At 40.9% G+C, this 20,512-nt stretch overlaps 1 long non-coding RNA gene across 1 annotated transcript in view; it reads right to left on the bottom strand.

Moving 5' to 3' along the window:
• Window positions 1-1,203: 1,203 nt before the first annotated feature.
• LOC144580097 (uncharacterized) overlaps window positions 1,204-20,512 on the bottom strand; it is a 50,787-nt gene continuing 31,478 nt past the window's right edge. The window contains exons 2-3 of the long non-coding RNA XR_013529013.1: window positions 3,842-3,958; window positions 1,204-1,311 (exon numbers count right to left, since the gene is read on the bottom strand). This is a non-coding gene — a long non-coding RNA (uncharacterized LOC144580097). The remainder of the gene's footprint in view (window positions 1,312-3,841; window positions 3,959-20,512) is intronic.

Genomic DNA, 20,512 nt, shown 5'->3' with positions numbered 1-20,512 from the left:
AAAAAAAAAAAAGATAATTGTCATTACAAATTCCTTAGAGAAAAGCTAAAATCAAGATTTTTAAAGCACTGTATCATGGATTAATGGAGTTGTTTAAAGAATTCCATGGCAGGACCATAAAAATCAACTAATTTAAATCCAAGATATTAGAGATGAGGAGGCTGATGCCCCACATAGCCAGGTCACAGAACAGCAGGACCCTGGAGTGCCATTAGCCTGGGGTCCACAGGTGACTATGGGCATAATCAAAACAAGAAGCTTAATCTCCTTTCTTATTCCAATGCTCTTTCTTCTTCCTCACGCTGAGAGGTCTAACTCAGAAGTCCATTTCAAAACAAAGAAGAAATTCTTCTGAAATAATCATTTCAACTGGGAGAGAAATTTGATTTGCTTACAAATATTTGATATTCACAAAACTCGTCTTATAGACAAGCTGCAGCATAAGGCAACACACCTCTGTATCTATAGGAGAATAAGAAAAATCCTGTATACTAAACTCAAGGATGAAACACCGATCTTGTTTTGTGGAGGTAAAATAAGCTCTCTGGCAACTGGTCCTGTCGCTTTAGCAGGTAGGCGGAAAGTAAGGAAGTGAGTCAACATGGAGATGTAACTTGGTTAGCCCAAGATTTTATTCTTACCCTGCAATAAACAAGCCAACATTGAGAAAGCTGCTGTGTGTCCCGGATAAAATCTCCCGTGAATATTGCTAACAGTATTAGGAGGCAGAGTGATTCTATGCTTTGCCTGAAGAGGACAAGAACTAATCTCCTCTTCATCCTTGTCTCAAAGCACACTCACAAAGATACACATTATTTCCATGGAATGAAGAGAGATGGTGAGGACTGCTATGGTCCCACTGTACACAAAGGAACAAAATGTCAGAAGGGGAAGTGAGCTGGCCCTGCCACTCTGTGAGTCAGCGATGAGGAGACAATATTCTCTCCACAGCTCAGCCACTGACCATGTATTCACCATCTGTGCTCAGCAAGCAAACCCAGAGAGGCAGAGCAGCCCCAGGCCTGGACGAGCCCAGCACAGGGGGAGGTGAAAAAGACAGTGAACCTTCACATGGGAAGTAGCCACAGGGTACAACATGAACCAAAACACCTCAGACCTCAAACCTCTGCTTTCAACTGTGCCAAGGTTCTCACTCTTAGATGGCATGTGTATACTTCTTTTTAAACAATTTCTGAAAAAAATACCTTTAAAAATGTCTCTTTTCTTTTTGTTTTGCTTTTCAAAATGAGTATTTACAGTTGCTTTCCTGAACTCTGTTTACTTCATTTCTTCTATCAGCATAAAATTACTCTGGGAACAGGAAATATGGTTTAGTAAGAAAGCTGTATTTGTTGAAACAGAGAAATACTGACTGCATCTTCTGAAAATCAAAGGGCACAGTAATCTACATCTCCAAAGCAGGTCTTTGAATGGTAGATGCTCCACTATTGTCTCTTGGGAAATGCAGTTCTTAAGCAAGTAACCTGAATCTTATCGAATTATTTTCCCATGTGATACAACTCTGCTTATTTTCTTTCTTTTCTTTTTTTCTAGCTCTGTTGCCCAGGCTGGAGTGCATTGGCACAATCTCGGCTCACTGCAACCTCCACCTCCCGGTTTCAAGTGATTCTCCTGCCTCAGCCTCCCAAGTAGCTGGGATTATTTTTAGTAGAGATGAGGTTTCACCATGTTGACCAGGCTGGTCTCAAACTCCTCACCTCAGCTGATCCACCCACCTCAGCCTCCCAAAGTGCTGGGATTACAGGCGGCAGCCACCATGCCTGGCACAACTTTGTTTATTTTCTAGACCACTCTTGGAAAAGTCTTTCCAAATTCTACCCACACTTCAAGGTCAAGTTCACATACTATCTCTTTCCTGAAACTTCCCTGATTATTCCTCTGAGCCAATGTGTGTGTCTTGTGTCTAATTTCTCTACTAGGCTGAAATGTCCTTAAAGACAAGAGTCTAATATGTATTATTGAATCCTATTCTCTCCTTATAGTATCTAACATGGTGCTTTTGTGTAAAAACAGAGGAATCCCATATATTTAATATACCTAGAAAGAGAAGGTTAGTTCGTTCCTAGACTAAAGGGGACATTACTAAAATATTCTAGATATCTTTGGGGAATCAGTATATATATTTAGAAAGGCTACTCACAAAATGGGGCATTTAAATGCATCACATATCATGGAAGGCATTCAAGCAGAAAGTGGACAATCACTTATGAGATGTTAGCCTGTAAGGCAGACCAGATGACCTCTTGGTCCTTTCCAACTCTAAGTTCCAAAATGATTTTTAGAAGGATTGGTTAGCTGGATAACCCTGTTTTGCTTTGTCTCTGTGGACACTGCCACAATAGCAGGAAACTCTAGGAGCTTTTCCAAACCTCCTGACTGAAACATCCCAGCTTAGAGCTCCTAAGGAATGCATCCTAGAACCTTCTAATTTTGCATTATCCTACCTTCAGTTTACGTGGTCACCACAAAGAGTCATGGTTCAGGAAGACCACAAAGGGGTTGGAACTTGAACTCTTTAACTCTCAGTCCCAGATATAGAAATGTAAGTTTTGTGTCAATGTTGCACTCACTTGCTCTGTGCTCTTGGTTTCTCCAAGATCCAGTAGAGAGTCTGAGAATCATTTACCTAATATTTGCCACTGTTGCTTTTCTCTGTATCTTGTCAGTGGGAAATACTGCAGGGACTTTGGCTGGCTTCATTCTTTCCCAATGTGTATGTGTATGTGTCAGATTAGTGACACAGAGAAAAAGGTAGCACAAGAGTTGAAAACAAGCCCAGTAAGTATGCTGTACTTCTTGATTGTTGGTGTTCCCTAAGGTAGCATCCTCACTCTTTGAAGGACACGCCCAAAACACTACTGAGGAGGAGTATGCCTAACACTATGGAGGCATATGCATTCATAGTGGGATTTCAGGCATCAGTGGGATTTGGGGACCAAGTTAAGAGTGTTTCATTGCTGTCTGTCTATCTATTTCTCTTCTAATCACAACCTAGACCATAGTAATGCTAGTCCCTATGGCAGTGTATGCAGATTTGTATAGACCAAAGAGTTGAAGGTGTGAAAATTAATCAGGACTCAAATATCAACATGTTATAACATGATAATCTGTTTCTTCATTCTAATTGTTTGTACTACTTTGAAAGATTGATAAAGCTAAAAAAAAAAAGTGACATGTTTCTTTCCACAAACCTACTTCACAGTATAAGTGTTTTTGTGAGATTAATGCAGTTTTCTCCAGCTAGAGATTGTTTTCATTACTGTAAAGCTAAATACCCTGTATATTAAATTCTAAAGTATAATGATTACAAATTACTTAAATTCCAGCTAATTAAAAAATATGTTCTCCATTTAAAAATTATTTATATTTTCAAGAGCCTCTTAATTATCCTTGGGAAAATATGACCCGTTTGGGCATCTGTTGAAGCAGAGTGCAAAATAATCGCGCCACCTCTTATGTTAAACAATCCACAAATGAGAGCAAAATCAATGATCGCTTCAGCTTTTAAAAAGACTTCTCCCATGATATTAGACCAGGCTCAAGAAGACATTGTATTGATTCATTGCTTGTATATGAATACATTGAAAAGGCATATCCTGATAGGATTGTTGTGAATCCAGCAAAAAGACAGGTTCAAGCCCCTTTTATAAGAATGAAACATATGTCCAGGCATGGCGGCTCATACCTGTAATCCCAGCACTTTGGTAGGTCAAGGCAGGAATATCCCTTGGGCTCAGGAGTTTGAGACCAGCCTGGGCAACATGGTAAAACCCCATCTTTACAAAGAATACAAAAATTAGCCAGGCATGATGGTACTCACCCGTGATCCCAGCTGCTTTAGGGGACTGGAGTGGGAGGATTGCTTGAGCCTGGGAGTCTGGAAGTTGCGATGAGCCATGATCATGCCACAACAGCCTGGGTGACAGAGTGGGACCGTCTCAAACAAAAAAAAGAAAGATATGTTCACAGTATCTCCAAATCCTGCCTGACTTCCCTAAATGCTAAATCAAATATGGGATCCTGTAGCTTAGCACATGTTAGTTGTTTATTAAACAGTTATTACATTAATTCAAATAGGCACCACATCGTGTTACTCAAACCAGCAGTTAGGGGAAAGGAGGACAATGTACTTGGATTTATCTTTTTCACCAAGGGCTTTGATTTCATCTAGTCTGTGGGTCATCTTGCCATTGCGTAAGAGCTGCTATTACTATTACCCATGCTGGACATGGCCCCGAGTCCTTCACGGCCACACCTCACTTAACGCAGACAAAAAAAGAGAAAGAATTAAGACATCTCACTTCAGTTGCTAAAGAAGTGAGGCATCTCACCTCAGTTGCTATAAACCTGGTGCGTTTAGCCACTGACCATGTATTCACTGTCTGTGCCCAGCAAGCAAACTCAGAGGCAGAACAGATCAAGGTCTGGAGTAGCTCAGCGCAGGAGGAGATGAACAAGAGAGTCCACATTCACTCTCTTGAGTGACCAGAATCGGATAAGTTAGAGGACCCTCCATAATTTTTCAGGCAGCTATAAGGAGGAAGCACATCCCCTCATTTTCCCACTGAAAATCACCAAGCAGGACATGGCAAAATCCCAAACCTGGCACCTCTGCTTTAACCAGCCCAGCCGGCATCCTGGCAGACCAATTTGGAAACCATGATTAATCCTTTGGTAAACAAAAAATAGGCTCTGGAGCCAAGAGAAGCCAAACCTGAGTCACTCTCTGGAGACTACATCTGTCCAGTTCAGCTTTACCTCCTCCTCTAGGAGCTGGCTCACTCGCCTGGTGACTTTCAGCAAACAGAAAGGCTTTTCCATGATGGCAGAATAGCACAGTGAACCAGAGACTGAAGCATGGCTGCAAGTGACGGCCATGAGCTGGGGTAACCTGGATCTATGCAAGAGTCACCATGGCCTATGTGGATCAAATGAAATTGGCTGAAACCCTATCCTATATGAAATGGAAAACTCAAAGAGCTTCCCATTTTCTCCAGCAAGTGCGGGGAATGAAGACAATGTGACTGAACTTCTCTTTGTCGTCAGGGAGAACTTCGTCTGGTCTGTGGATCATCTTGCCATTGCATAAATGCTGCTACTCTGCTGTCCATGCTGGACATGGCCCTGAGTACTACATATCCACACCTCGCTTTAGGTATTTTCCCAGAATACCACCAATTCCAGGTTCTGAATGTAATTAATCTTTATGGAAGATTCACGGCAATGGAGAAGGTTGACAAGGAAACACCAAAAATAATTTAAAAGTAAAATTGTATATCATTGTTCTCTAAAGCCTTCTACCACTCCGACCCCAGAAGTTTCGGACCAGGTGTCCTTTCTCCTCAGCCTCTGGCCTCCGGCTCTGCCCACTTCTTTGCTTCCTGCTTTCTGCCCTCTCCTCTGTCTCCAGTTAAGGCTCTCTCCCTAATTCATGTCACTTTATGTAAATGTAATTTGGATTTCCCATCTCCTTGCCCACTATGTCCTCACCTTGAACTCTTAAAACATTTTCCTAAAGAAAGATGCCTCTTTTGCAAAGAGGAAATGTATGGCCCAGCGTTCAAATAGATTTACACACACACACAATCAGAAAACACAGGAGCAGAGGTACAAGTTTCCAGAGGATGTGCCCACAGGACAAGAATGGGAGAGCTGGGGAAAAGGTGAGGTTTTTAAAATGCATTTTGGGTGGGTGGCAAGACGGCCAAATAGGAACAGCTATGGTCTGCAGCTCCCAGCGAGATCAATGCAGAAGGTGGGTGATTTCTGCATTTCCAATTGAGGTACCTGGCTCATCTCACTGGGACTGGTTAGACAGTGGGTGCAGCCCACAGAGGGTGAGCCAAAGCAGGGTGGGGCATTGCCTCACCTGGGAAGCAGAAGGGGCTGGGGAACTCCCTTCCCTAGCCAAGGGAAGCCATGAAGGACTGTACCATAAGAAAGGGTGCACTCCGTCCAGATACTACACTTTTTCAACTGTCTTTGCAATCCGCAGACCAGGAAATTCCCTCCAGCGCCTATGCCACCAGGGCCCTGGGTTTCAAGCGCAAAACTGCGTGGCTGTTTGGGCAGACATCAAGCTAGCTGCAGAAATGTTTTTGTCCTACCCCAATGGCACCTGGAACGTCAGCTAGACAGAACCGTTCACTCCCTTAAAAAGGGGGCTGAAGCCAGGGAGCCAAGTGGTCTAGCTCAGCAGATCCCACCCCCACAGAGCCCAGCAAGCCAAGATCAACTTGCTTGAAGTTCTTGCTGCAACACAGCAGTCTGAAGTTGACCTGAGACACTGGATCTTGGAGGGGGGACAGGCATCTGCCATTACTGAGGCTTGAGTAGGTGGTTTTCACCTCATAGTATAAACAAAGCTGCCAATAAGTTTGAGCTGGGCAGAGCCCACTGCAGCTTGGCAAAGTCACTATCGCCAGACTGTCTCTCTAGATTCCTCCTCTCTGGGCAAGGCATCTCTGAAAGAAAGGCAGCAGCCCCAGTCAGGGACTTAAAGATAAAACTCCCATCTCCCTGGGACAGAGAACCTGGGGGAAGGGGCAGCTGAGGGCATAGCTTCAGCAGACTTAAATGTTCCTGCCTGTCAGCTCAGAAGAGAGCAACATATCTCCCAGCACAGCACTTGAGCTCTGTTAAGGGACAGACTGCCTCCTCAAGTGGGTCCCTGACTCCCATGCCTCCTGATTGAAAGACACCTGCCAACAGGGGTTGACAGACGCCTCGTACAGGAGAACTCTGGCTGGCCTCTGGCAGGTGCCCTTCTGGGATGTAGCTTCCAGAGGAAAGAAGAGACAGCAATCTTTGCTTTTCTGCAGCCTCTGCTGGTGATACACAGGCAAACAGGGTCTGGAGTGAACCTCCAGCAAATACCAGCAGACCTGCAGCAGAGGGGCCTGACTGTTAGAAGGAAAGCTAGCAGAAAGGAATAGCATCAACATCAACAAAAAGGACGTCCACACAAAAACCCCAACCAAAGGTCACCAGCATCAAAGAGCAAACTAGATAAATCCATGAAGATGAGAAAAAACCTCATCAGAGAACACTATAAAGAACTCTATGCAAAGAAACTAGAAAATCTAGAAGAAATAGATAAATTCCTGGACACATACACTCTCCCAAGACTAAACCAGGAAGAAGTTGAATCCCTAAATAGATGAATAACAAGGTCTGAAATTGAGGCAGCAATTAATAGCCTACCAACCAAAAAAAGCCCAGGACCAGATGGATTCACAGCTGAATTCTACCAGAGGTACAAAGAGGAGCTGGTAATTCCTTCTGAAATTATTCCAAACAATAGAAAAAGAGGGACTCCTCCCTAATTCATTTTATGAGGCCAGCATCATCCTGATACCACAACCTGGCAAAGACACAACAAAAAAAGAAAAATTCAGGTCAATATCCCTGATGAACTTTGATGAGAAAGACCTCAATAATATGCTGGCAAACCAAATCCAGCAGCACATCAAAAAGCTTACCCATCGCAATCATATTGCCTTCAACCCTGGGATGCAGGGCTGGCTCAACGTATACAAAGCAGTAAACACAATCCATCACACAAGCAGAACCAATGACAAAAACCACATGATTATCTCAATAGATGCAGAATAAGCCTTCAATAAAATTCAACACCCTTCATGCTAAAAACTCTCAATAAACCAGGTATCGATGGAACATATCTCAAAATAATAAGAGCTATTTATGACAAACCCACAGCCAATATCATACTGAATAGGCAAAAGCTGGAAGCATTCCCTCTGAAAACCAGCATTAGACAAGGATGCCCTCTCTCACCACTCTTATTCAATATAGTATTGGAAGTTCTGCCCAGGGTAATCAGGCAAGAGAAAGAAATAAGGGTATTCAAATAGGAAGACAGGAAGTTAAATTGTCTCTGTTTGCAGATGACATGATTGTATATTTAGAAAATACCATTGTCTCAGCCCAAAATCTCCTTAAGCTGATAAGCAACTTCAGCAAAGTCTCAGGATACAAAATCAAGGTGCAAAAACCACAAGCATTCCTATACACCAATAACAGACAGAGAGCCAAATCATGAGTAAACTCCCATTCACAATTGCTATCAAGTGAATAAATTACCTAGGAATACAACTAACAAGGGATGTGAAGGACCTCTCCAAGAAGAACTTACAAACCACAGCTCAAGGAAATAAGAGAGGACACAAAAAATGGAAAAACATTCCATGCTCATGGATAGGAAGAATCAATATCATGAAAATGGCCATACTGCCCAAAGTAATGTATAGATTCAATGCTATCCCCATCAGGCTACTACTGACTTTCTTCACAGAATTAGAAAAAACTACTTTAAATTTCATATGGAAAAAGCCCATCTAGCCAAGACAATCCTAAGCAAAAAACACAAAGCTGAAGGCATCATGCTACCTGCCTTCGAACTACACTACAAGGCTGGAGTAACTAAAACATCATGGTACTGGTACCAAAACAGAAATATAGGTCAATGGAACAGAATAGAGGCCTCAGAAATAAAGTCACACATCTACAACAATCTGATCTTTGACAAACCTGACAAAAGCAACCAATGGGGAAAGGATTCCCTATTTAATAAATGGTGTTGGAAAACCCGGCTAGCCATATACAGAAAACTGAAAATGGACCCCTTATGCAAAAATTAGCTCGAGATGGATTCCACACACTTTATACAAAAATTAACTCATGATGAATTAAAGACTTAAATATAAGACCTAACACCATGAAAACCCTAAAAGAAAACCTAGGCAAAACCATTCAGGACATAGGCATGGGCAAGGACTTCATGACCAAAACACCAAAAGCAATGGCAACAAAAGGCAAAACTGACAAATGGGATCTAATTAAACTAAAGGGCTTCTGACAGCAAAAGAAACAGTCATTAGAGTGAACAGGCAACCTACAGAATGGGAGAAGATTCTCACAATCTGTCCATCTAACCAAGGGCTAATATCTAGAATCTACAAAGAACTTAAACAAATTTACAAGAAAAAAACAACCCCATTAAAAAGTGGGTGAAAGATATGAAAAGACATTTCTCAAAAGAAGACATTTATGCAGCCAACAAACATATGAAAAAAAGCTCATCATCACCGGTCATTAGAGAAATGCAAATCAAAACCACACTGAGACACCATCTCACACCAGTTAGAATGGTGATCATTAAAAAGTCAGGAAACAACAGATGCTGGAGAGGATGTGGAGAAATAGAAACACTTTTATACTGTTGATGGGAGTGTAAATTAGTTCAACCACTATGGAAGACAGTGTGGGGATTCCTCAAGGATCTAGAACCAGAAATACCATTTGACCCAGCAATCCCATTACTGGATATATACCCAAAGGATTATAAATCATAAAGGCACATACACGTGTGTGTTTATTGCAGCACTGTTCACAATAGCAAAGACTTGGAACCAACCCAAATGCCCATCAGTGGTAGACTGTAAAAAGAAAATGTGGCACATATATACAATGGAATACTATACAGCCATAAAAATGGAAGACTTCATGTCTTTTGTAGGGATGTGGATGAAGCTGGAAACAATCATTCTCAGCAAACTAACTAACACAGGAACAGAAAACCAAACACCACATGTTCTCACTCTTAAGTGGGAATTGAACAATGAGAACATGTGGACGCAGGAAGGGGAACATCACACACCAGGGCCTGTCCAGGGGTGAGGGGGAAGGGGAGGGAGAGCATTAAGACAAATACCTAATGTAGATGATTGGTTGATGGGTGCAGCAAACCACCATGGCACAAGTACACCTATGTAACAAACTTGCACATTCTGCACAAGTATCACAGAACTTTAATAATTTTTTAAAAAAGCATTTTAATTTGTACATATGAGTACTACTTTTCCCTTACTTTCCTAGGGTGTGTATTCACTGGAAACGTTAAAGATTCCTGGTTGCTGTGTGACTGAGGCCAGGTGGGCCCTGAGAAGCTAGCTCCTGTTACTCACCAACACATATATGGTGCTCCTGGCACCTCAGGCTGTCGCTTCACTTTCTCAGGGTCCTATCTGTTATTAGTGTTATTAGAGTCTCTCCACTTTTGCTCATGCTGTTTCATTCCTGCCACTCCCCTACACACCCTTTTGCCTCCTGCAATGCTTTTCTACCTCTTGAAGAATTCACATCCATTCTTCAAGGTTCTTCTGCATGAAGTCTCCCAGATTGTGGCATTTGGTTTTATTCTCCTTATTTGTTTCATTTATGTGGGCAATTCTTCCCTACTAGTGATATGTCTGGCACTTTCTCTGTGTTTCTCTAACTGAACTGGCACAATTTTAGACACACAATAGATGCTCAGCAATGTCTACTGGATTGGTTGAAACAGATCACTGTGTCTCTAAACAGGAGTGTAATAAACCCCAAATATGAATCTGCCCATTTGAGGTCAGCTAAGGAAACTTGAAACTCTGGAAATACCATTGTCAGGAGATTTAGGTAGTTTCCAATATGAAATCTAGTATCTACCTTTTTTGTGACTTTGAGCCAGTTATTTAGCTTCTTTGAGCATCATTTTAAAATCTGCAATACAAGAAAAATAAAAATACTTGCCCTGCTCATCTCATATAGTATGCAGCTGCAAGAATTAAATGAATATATACTTTTATATATATTATTTTATATATTCATACATTTATAACAATGATCTGAGAAGCATTGTGCAGAAGACAAATTATTACAAGTTCTGGATGTTCCAGATATCTTTTTAAAAACTTGAGTATTTTATCAAGTAGCATAGACTATACATAGACTATCTTCTCATATTTATTATGAAACATTTTCCCATAAATAAATGCCAATATTATTTCCCCAAAACATTTCCTTAACCATAAAAAAAACTTTATGACAGCTTTCTAACCTATGCAAATCTCACCTATAAGCAAAATATGCCCTGTTTGTTTTCTCTTGTCAAGAGAATTTGTTTTCTTTCCTGTGGGATTTGCAGTCATATGAAAATTAAGATATATAAAGGCCATCTTTGATGCCAACATTATAAAAATTCTTACACTTTAACATTTGATGGCAAGTGTATTAGGAAAAAACATTTGAGAAGTGGCAAATTTTCAAAAGGATCACTAATTTTAGATAGTTAAAAAATAATAACAAACATATTTTCTAACAAGAATCTAATACATTTTAAAGTAATTTAGTGTTGTCTCCTCATTCCTTATTTCAGTGTGTATTAGTTTCCTGTGGCTTCTATAACAAATTGCCACAAACTTGATAGCTTAAAACAACAGAAATTCACTTTCTCACAGTTCTAATTCAGAACTATGATTCAGCAATTTGAAGTCAGTTTCACTGGGCTAAAATCAAGAGGTCAGCAAAGCCGCCTGTCTTCCAACCCATTCATTTCCTCTTCCAGCTTCCGGAGGCTACCCTCATCCCCTGGAGATCCTCCTCTTCTGTGTGTGTAATCTTCCTCTGTTTCTCTCTTAAAAGGGTCCTTATGCTGATATTTAGGATTCATTCAGAAAATCTAGGATAATTTCTTGTCTTAAGATCTTTAATCAGATTTGCAAAGGCCCTATTGCTAAGTAAGATAATGTTTTATAAGTTCCAAGGATTCAGATGCACTATCTTTTGAGGAGCCATTTTCGGCCTATCACACAGTGGTTCTCGAACTTTCGTGTTCCTTAACACTGTATGAAGGGCTTGTTAAAACACAGGTTGCTGGGCTCTACTCCCAGACCTTCTGGCTCAGTAAGTCTGGGGCGGGACTCAAGATTTTGAATTATTAACAAATCTCCGGGTGATAGATGCTGCTGGTCCTGAGGCCACCCTTGGAGAACCACTAGCTTACCTTATCAAAGCTGTAACAATCATATTCTTGCCTATCTTTCCCACTTTAAGCTATAGGTCACCAACTTTTTGTGCCCATTTTTTGTATATATTCTAATATCAGAGGTTTTCACAGAAAGCAGCAAGCACCTATTTTCCCCTTGCTTATACTGCCACATGTTCCTCCATTAGAACTCTGCAATTAGACATGTGCAGAGATGAAAAATCTTCTATAGACTCATTTAATGCAGCCATTGGTTTCTGTGAGAGAAAGCACAGAATAATTAGTTCAAGGGTCTCCATAATATAACTTTAATCCCTACCTTCAGTTTGCAGCAGATTCTTCACAGCTCCCCAAATGCCCTCTGCACCCCTCTCCCAAGTAGAAGGCTTTCTCATGCAGTGTCAGCTAGCTGGGGTTTCCTTTCATCACTGTCCAAAGTGCCAGCTCTGCCCATCAAAATCCTAATGTCCTGAAAGCCCAAATGGTCTGCCTAGCCTTTTCCATTCAAATCAATATGATCTCTCCCTTGGCACTGAACTCTCTAGAGCCCTTTGTAAGTTTCTTGTGATAATTAGTATGTTCTTGATTGAATCGTAATTACCTGTGTACTTTCTAATCCCTCCATGGATTATAAAATTCTTGAGGATAAAGATTATTCCTTGTTTATGATCATTTCTGGAGTGGCAGTGATAAACATTTGTAAAATTGGCAAGAGAATTTCGTCTGTTGTTTAGGACTTCATATCTGCTCCAACTTCTTTGCAGTTAAAAGGCACACAGATGACATGATTGTCTTTTTGGTGACCCGGTAACACATGACTTTGGGGGAACTCCTCCCACCCCATCCAAGCAATGTGGTTCTGATGATGAGTGTCAATCACAGTAACCCACATAAAACCCACATTCCTATCTCTTTTACAGAGGTAAGCGCCTTTCCTAGATTTTTTTTACCTTGGCTTCTATAGTAAATGAGCCCTTTCCTCTCTTGGAAGCAGCTGGGAATAGGTTGGCCTTGCAGGGAAAACAGTCTTCAGAGAATGAGATTAACATATAAAGAGAAGAATGAGAAGATGGGAGATGTGAATCCTTATGCCATCAGATCTCCAGCAGTTTCCATTTATGGACTAATATGGTTGCCATTTTGCCCACTGTGGTTCAAGTTAGATTCTGCCACATTCAGTCAAGAGTCCTATCTAATAATCCATGTGAAGGGTAGAGGAACTCATTATCCTTGATATCCTTTTAGGTTGTCTGGATGAGAGTGAGGCTAAACACCATGATAAGAGAGCTTCTAACCCTCTGTGTATATAGATAATGTGCTGCCTGGATGATATTAGGTATAATGGAAATTTACACATAATTCATTGTTATGAAGCCATGACAGCAGAAAAATAACAGAGGAGTCCAACACTTTTTTTTTTTTCAGGAGAAATATCCCCAGGAATCTTGGTAAGGAAGTCAAATATCATTAATTTAATTTCGATAGCTTAAACAGGTAAAGCCCAGATCAGTCAATAGGTTTTAATTATGTGATGTGAAGATAACAAAAGACATGATTCCTCTTAAAAGAATGGTAATAAAAAGCCCAGAATAGTAGGCAGGTAAATACATTTAGAGGATCAGAAAGACACATACCAAAGAAGTTTAACCAGATGAACAGCAATTTTCCAAAAGCCTTTATTTTTCCAGTGGCTAGCTTGACTTCGGAAAGATCCTGGTAATGTGACTTTTAATGAAGTCCCTTCAGGTTATACTTGTTCACATTGCATATGACTAGGATATGTCCAAATCTTGGATCTTCTACAAGTCTACACTATCCTACCTACATATACCTACCTATATCAGACAGATCATTTGGGCTTTGGGGACACTGGGATTTTTATGAGCAGAGCTAGCACTTTGGACAGTGATGAAAGGACACTCCATCTCACTGAAACTGCATGAGGAAGTCTTCTACTTGGGAGAGGTGTGCAGAGGGCGTCTGGGGAGCTGCCCAGAATCTAGCTGCAAACCGAAGGTGGGGATTAAAGTTATATTATGGAGGCCCTTGAATGCCAGGCTAAGGACTTCAGACTAAATTCAGAACAGATTTTAGGAATGAATGTATAACATTTACAACTTTCTTCTCTTTTTTTAGAATCTACTTAAATTTAAGAAAAGGGATTTGGTTGCCAACTCACAAGTCTATTTGTCAAGAATACTTCTAAGGCCAAGTCATTTATTAACTTGGATGTAGATTCTTGGGTTACCTAACGGAGTCAAATGCAGTTGTTATCAGCTTTCCCCGCCCCCGCCCCCCAGCTTTAATTTTAGATCCGGGAGTACAAGTGCAAGTTTGTTATATGGGTAAACTGCAAGTTGCTGAAGTTTGGTGTACTGCTATGTTGTTACCTAAGTAATGAGCATAGTACCTGATAGGTAGTTTTTCAACCCTCACCCTCCTTCCATCCTCCCCCTCAAGTAGGCCCCTATTGTTCCCATCTTTGTGTCCTTGTGTACTCAATGTTTAGTTCTCACTTAAAAGTGAAAACATGGTGGGGGAGGATCCAAGATGGCTGAATAGGAACAGCTCTGGAGTGCATTTCCCAGCAAGAACAGCACAGAGGGTGAGTGCTCACCACATTTCCAAAAAAGCTTTCACTGCCCACAGACCAAGAGATTCCCAGGTCGAAAAGCACCACGAGTTTGCAGCATGGCGGTTTCAGCTGGTGCTGAGTTGGCACACAGAAACTCAGACAAGTCTAGGTGGCTGTTTCGACTGGTGCCTGGACCACCTGGGGGACAGAGCCACCCATTCAACTGAAAGGGAGGGGGCAGAGACAGGGAGCCAGGTGATCTGGCTCCACGGGTACCACCCCCACAAAACAAGCAATCTGAAATGCTCTGGATTGAGAGTTTCACAGCAAGTGCAGCTGGACCCAGGATAGTCCAGCTCAGTCGGGGAAACAGTGTCCCCCACTACCAAGGCAGTCCACCAATACCGAGGCAGTTCACACAGCACAGGGCAGAGCCTGAGGCAGCTCAGCAACACCTCTGCTAGCAGACTGTGACTAGAGTACTCTGTGAGGAGCAGGGAATCTATGAAAAAAAGCAGCAGCATGACAGGAACATATAAATAAAGCCGACCTTCCTAGAACAGAGCACCTGGGAAAAGAGGCAGTTTTGAGTTCAGCTGCAGCAGACTTAAAGGTACCTGCCCAGCAGCTTTGCATGGAACAATGGAGCTCCCAGCACAGACAGCACTTGAGCTCCTATAAGGGACAGACTGTCTCCTCAAGCAACTCCCCAACCCCCATATACCCAAAGAGACACCTCATAAAGGAGAGCTCAGGCTGACATCTGATGGGTACCCTTCTGGGATGAGGATAGCACAGGAAGAAACTGGTGGCAACCCTTGCTGCTCTGCAAGCCCCTGCTGGTGATCCCCAGGTGAATGGGGTCTGGAGTGGACCTCCAGCGGTCCTGCAGCAGAGGGGCTGGACTGTTAGAAGGACAACTAAGAAGCAGAAAGAAATAGCTTCAACATCAACAAAAAGGATGTCCACTCAGAGACCCCATCCAAAAGTGACCAACTACAAAGACCACAGCTAGATAAAACCACTAAGATGGGAAGAAACCAGCGCAAAAAGGATGAAAACACCAAAAACCAGAATGCCTCTCCTCCTCCAAGGGACCACAACTCCTCACCAGCAAGGGAACAAAGAAGGATGGAGAATGAATCTGATGAATGGACAGAAACAGGCTTCAGAAGGTGGGTAATAAACTTCTCAGAGCTAAAAGAACATGTGCTAACCCAACACAAAGAAACTAAGAACCTAGTAACAAGGTTAGATGAGATGCTAACTAGAGTAAACAGCTTAGAGAAGAATGTAAATGACTTGATGGAGCTGAAAAACACAGCATGAGAACTTTGCGAAGCATAACAACTTTCAATAGCCTAATAGACCAAGCAGAAGAAAGGATATCAGAGATTGAAGGTCAACTCAATGAAATAAAATGAGAAGGCAAAAATAGAGAAAAAAGAGTGAAAAGAAATGAACAAAGCCTCCAAGAAATATGGGATTATGTGAAAAGTCCTAATCTACAATTGATAGGTGTACCTGAATGTGAAAAGGAGAAAGAATCCAAGCTGGAAAACACTCTTCAGGATATTATCCAGGAGAACTTCCCCAACCTAGCAAGGCAGACCAACAATCAAGTACAGGAAATATAAAGAACACCACAAAGATATTCCTCAAGAAGAGCAACCCCAAGGCACGTAATCATGAGATTCACCAGAGTTGAAATCAAGAAAAAAATGCTAAGGGCAGCAAAAGAGAAAGATCGGGTTACCCACAAATGGAAACCCATCAGACTCACAGCAGATCTCTCCACAGAAACCCGACAAGCCAGAAAAGACTGGAGGCCAATATTCAACATAGTTTAAAAAAAAAGAATTTTCAACCTAGAATTTCATATCCAGCCAAACTAAGCTTCATAAGTAAAGGAGAAATAAAATCCTTTATGGAAAAGCAATTGCGGAGAGATTTCATCACCACCAGGCCTGCCTTACAAGAGCTCCTGAAAGAAGCACTAAACAATGAAAGAAAGGAACAACTAGTACCAGCCACTCCAAACACATACCAAATGGTAAAAACCATTGACACAATGAAGAAAGTGTGTCAACTAATGTGCAAAACATCCAGCTAGCATCAAAATGGCAGGATCAAATTCACACATAACAATAGTAACCTTAAATGTAAATGGACTAAATGCCCATTCAAAAGACACAGATTGGCAGATTGGATAAAAAGTAAAAACACATTATTTGTGCTGTATTCAGGAAACCCATCTCACATGCAAGGACACACATAGGCTAAAAATAAAGGGATGAAAGAAGATTTATCAAGCAAATGGAGAGCGAAAAAAAGCAGGAGTTTAGTCTCTGACAAAACGGACTTTAAACCAAGAAAGATCAAAAGAGACAAAGAAGTACATTACATAATGGTAAAAGGATCAATGCATCAAGAAGAACTAACAATCCTAAATATATACGCACCCAATACAGGAGCACCAGGTACATAGAGCAAGTTCTTAACAACCTACAAAGAGACCTGGACTCCCACACAGTAATAGTGGGAGACTTTAACACTCCACTGTCAATATTAGACAGATTAACCAGACAGAAAATTAACAGGGATATCCAGGACTTGAACTCAGATTTGGACCAAGCAGACCTAATAGACATCTACAGAAATCTACACCCCAAATCTACAGAATATACATTCTTCTCAGCACTGCATGGCACCTACTCCAAAATTGACCACGTAATTAGAAGTAAATCACTCCTCAGCAAATGCAAAAGAATGGAAATCATAACAAACAGTCTCTCAGACCACAGTGCAATCAAATTAGAACTCAGAATTCAGAAACTGACTCAGAACCACACAACTGCATGGAAACTGAACAACTGGCTCTTGAATGTTGACTGGATAAACAATGAAATTAAGGCAGAAATAAAGATGTTCTTTGAAACCAATAAGAATGAAGACACAACGTACCAGAATCTCCGGGACACATTTAAAGCAGTGTCTAGAGGAAAATATATAGCAATAAATGCCCACATGAGAAGCAAGGAAAGATCTAAAATCAACACCCTGTCATCAAAATTGAAAGAGCTAGAGGAGCAAGATAAAAAAATCTCAAAAGCTAGCAGAAGACAAGAAATAACTAAGATCAGAGCAGAAATGAAGGAGATTGAGACACAAAAAAAAATCCTTCAAAAAATCAATAAATCCAGGAGCTGATCTTTTGAAAAGATCAACAAAATAGACTGCTAGCCAGATTAATAAAAAGAAAAGGGAGAAGAATCAAATAGATGCAATAAAAAACAATAAAGGGGATATCACCACTGACTCCACAGAAATACAAACTACAATCAGAGATCACTACACACAACTCTATGCACATAAACCAGGAAACCTGGAAGAAATGGATAAATTCCTGGCCACTTGCACCCTCCCAAGCCTAAACCAGGAAGAAGTTGAAACCTTGAACAGACCAATAACAAGGACTGAAGTTGAGGCAGCAATTAATAGCCTACACCAAAAAAAGTCCAGTTGGGTTCACAGCTGAATTCTACCAGACATACAAAGAGGAGCTGGTACCATTCCTTCTGAAACTATTCCAAACAATACAAAAAGAAGAAATCCTTCCCAAATCATTTTATGAGACCAACATCATCCTGATACCAAAACCTGGCAGAGACTCAACAAAAAAAGAAAACATCAGGCCAATATCCATAATGAACATAGATGCAAAAATCTTCAATAAAATACTGGCAAACTGATTGTAACAGCACATCAAAAAGCTTATCCATCACAATCAAGTAGGCTTCATTCCAGGGATGCAAGGCTGGTGCAACATATGCAAGTCTATAAACATAATCCATCACATAAACAGAACCAAAGACAAAAACCACATCATTATCTCAATAGATGCAGAGAAGGCCTTTGACAAAATTCAACAGCGCTTTACGGTAAAAACTCTCAACAAACTAGGTATCAAAGGAACATATCTTAAAATAATAAAAGCTATTTATGACAAACCTATGCCCAATATCATACTGAATGGGCAAAAACTGGAAGCATTCCCTTTGAAATCCAGCACTAGATAAGGATGCCCTCTGTCACAACTCCTGTTCAATACACTATTGGAAGTTCTAGCCAGAGCAATGAGGCAAGAAAAAAGAAAATAAAGGGTGTCCAATTAGAAAAAGAGGAAGTCAAATCGTCTCTATTTGCAGATGACATGATTGTATATTTAGAAGACCCTATCATCTCAGCCCAAAATCTCCTTAAACTGATAAGCAACTTCAGCAAAGTCTCAGGATATAAAATCAATGTGCAGAAATCAAAAGCATTTCTATGCACCAATAACAGACAAACAGAGAGCCAAATCATGAGTGAACTCCCATTCACAATTGCTACAAAGAGAATAAAATACCTAGGAAGACAACTAACAAAGGATGTAAAAGGCCTCTTCAAGAAGAACTACAAACTACTGCTCAATGAAATAAGAGAGGACACAAACAGATGGAGAAACATTCCATGTTCATGGTTAGGAAGAATCAATATCATGAAAATGGCCATAATGCCCAAAGTAATTTATAGATTCATCATTATTCCCATCAAGCTACCAATGACCTTCTTCACAGAACTCGAAAAAAACACCTCAAACTTCATATGGAACCACAAGAGAGCCCGCATAGCCAAGACAATCCTCAGCAAAATGAATAAAGCTGGAGGCATCACGCTACCTGATTTCAAACTACACTACAAAGCTACAGTAATCAAAACAGATTGGTACTGGTACCAAAACAGAGATATAGACCAATGGAACAGAACAGAGGCCCTGGAGGCAACACCACACATCTACAACCATCTGCTCTTAGACTAACATGACAAAAACAAGCAATGGGGAAAGGATTTCCTGTTTAATAAATGTTGTTTGGAAAACTGGCTAAACGTAAGACCTAACACCATAAAAACACTAGAAGAAAACCTAGGCAAAACCATTCAGGACATAGGCATAGACAAGGACTTCATGACTAAAACACCAAAAGCATGGCAACAAAAGCCAAAACAGACAAATGGGATCTAATTAAACTCTAGAGCTTCTGTACAGCAAAAGAGATGATCATTAGAGTGAACTGGCAACCAACAGAATGGGAAAAAATTTTTGCAATCTACCCATCTGACAAAGGGTTAGTATCCAGAATCTACAAAGAACTAAAACAGATTTACAAGGAAAAAAGAAACCCATCCAAAAGTGGGTGAAGGATATGAACAGACACTTTTCAAAAGAAGACATATATGAGGCCAAGAAACATGAAAACATGCTCATCATCACTTATTATTAGAGAAATGCAAATCAAAAACACATTGAGATACCATCTCATGCCAGTTAGAATGGCGATCATTAAAAAATCTGGAGACAACAGATGCTGGAGAGGATGTGGAGAAACAGGAACACTTTTCCACTGTTGGTGGGAGTGTAAACTAGTTCAACCATTGTGAAAGACAGTGTGGCACTTCCTCGAGGACCTAGAAATAGAAATTCCATTTGACCCAGCAATCCCATTACTGGATATATATCCAAAGGATTATAAATCATTTGATTATAAAGACACAGGCACACATATGTTCATAGTGGCACTGTTTACAATAGCAAAGACTTGGAACCAACCCAAATGCCCATTGACAATAGGGTGGACAAGGAAAATGTGGCACATATACACCATGGAATACTTTGCAGTCATACAAAACAATGAGTTCATGTCCTTTGTAGGGACATAGATGAATCTGGAAACCATCATTTTCAGCAAACTGACACAAGAACAGAAAATAAAACACTGCATCTTCTCACTCATAGGTAGGTGTTGAACAATGAGAACACATGGACACAGGGAAGGGAGCATCACATACTGGGGTCTGTTGAGGGTGCCAAGGGAGGGACAGCAGTGGACGGGGGAGGTCGGGGAGAGATAACATGGGGAGAAATGCCAGACGTAGGTGACGAGGGGACAGAGGCAGCAAACCATATTGCCACATGTGTACCTATGCAACAATCCTGCATGATCTGCACATGTACCCCAGAACCTAAAGTACAATTAAAGAAAAAAAAGAAAGAA

Source organism: Callithrix jacchus, chromosome 18, assembly GCF_049354715.1.
Source record: "Callithrix jacchus isolate 240 chromosome 18, calJac240_pri, whole genome shotgun sequence".
NCBI lineage: Eukaryota > Metazoa > Chordata > Mammalia > Primates > Cebidae > Callithrix > Callithrix jacchus.
The sequence above is the reverse complement of the archived record's forward strand: the minus strand, read 5'-3'. Positions and strand labels throughout refer to the sequence as shown.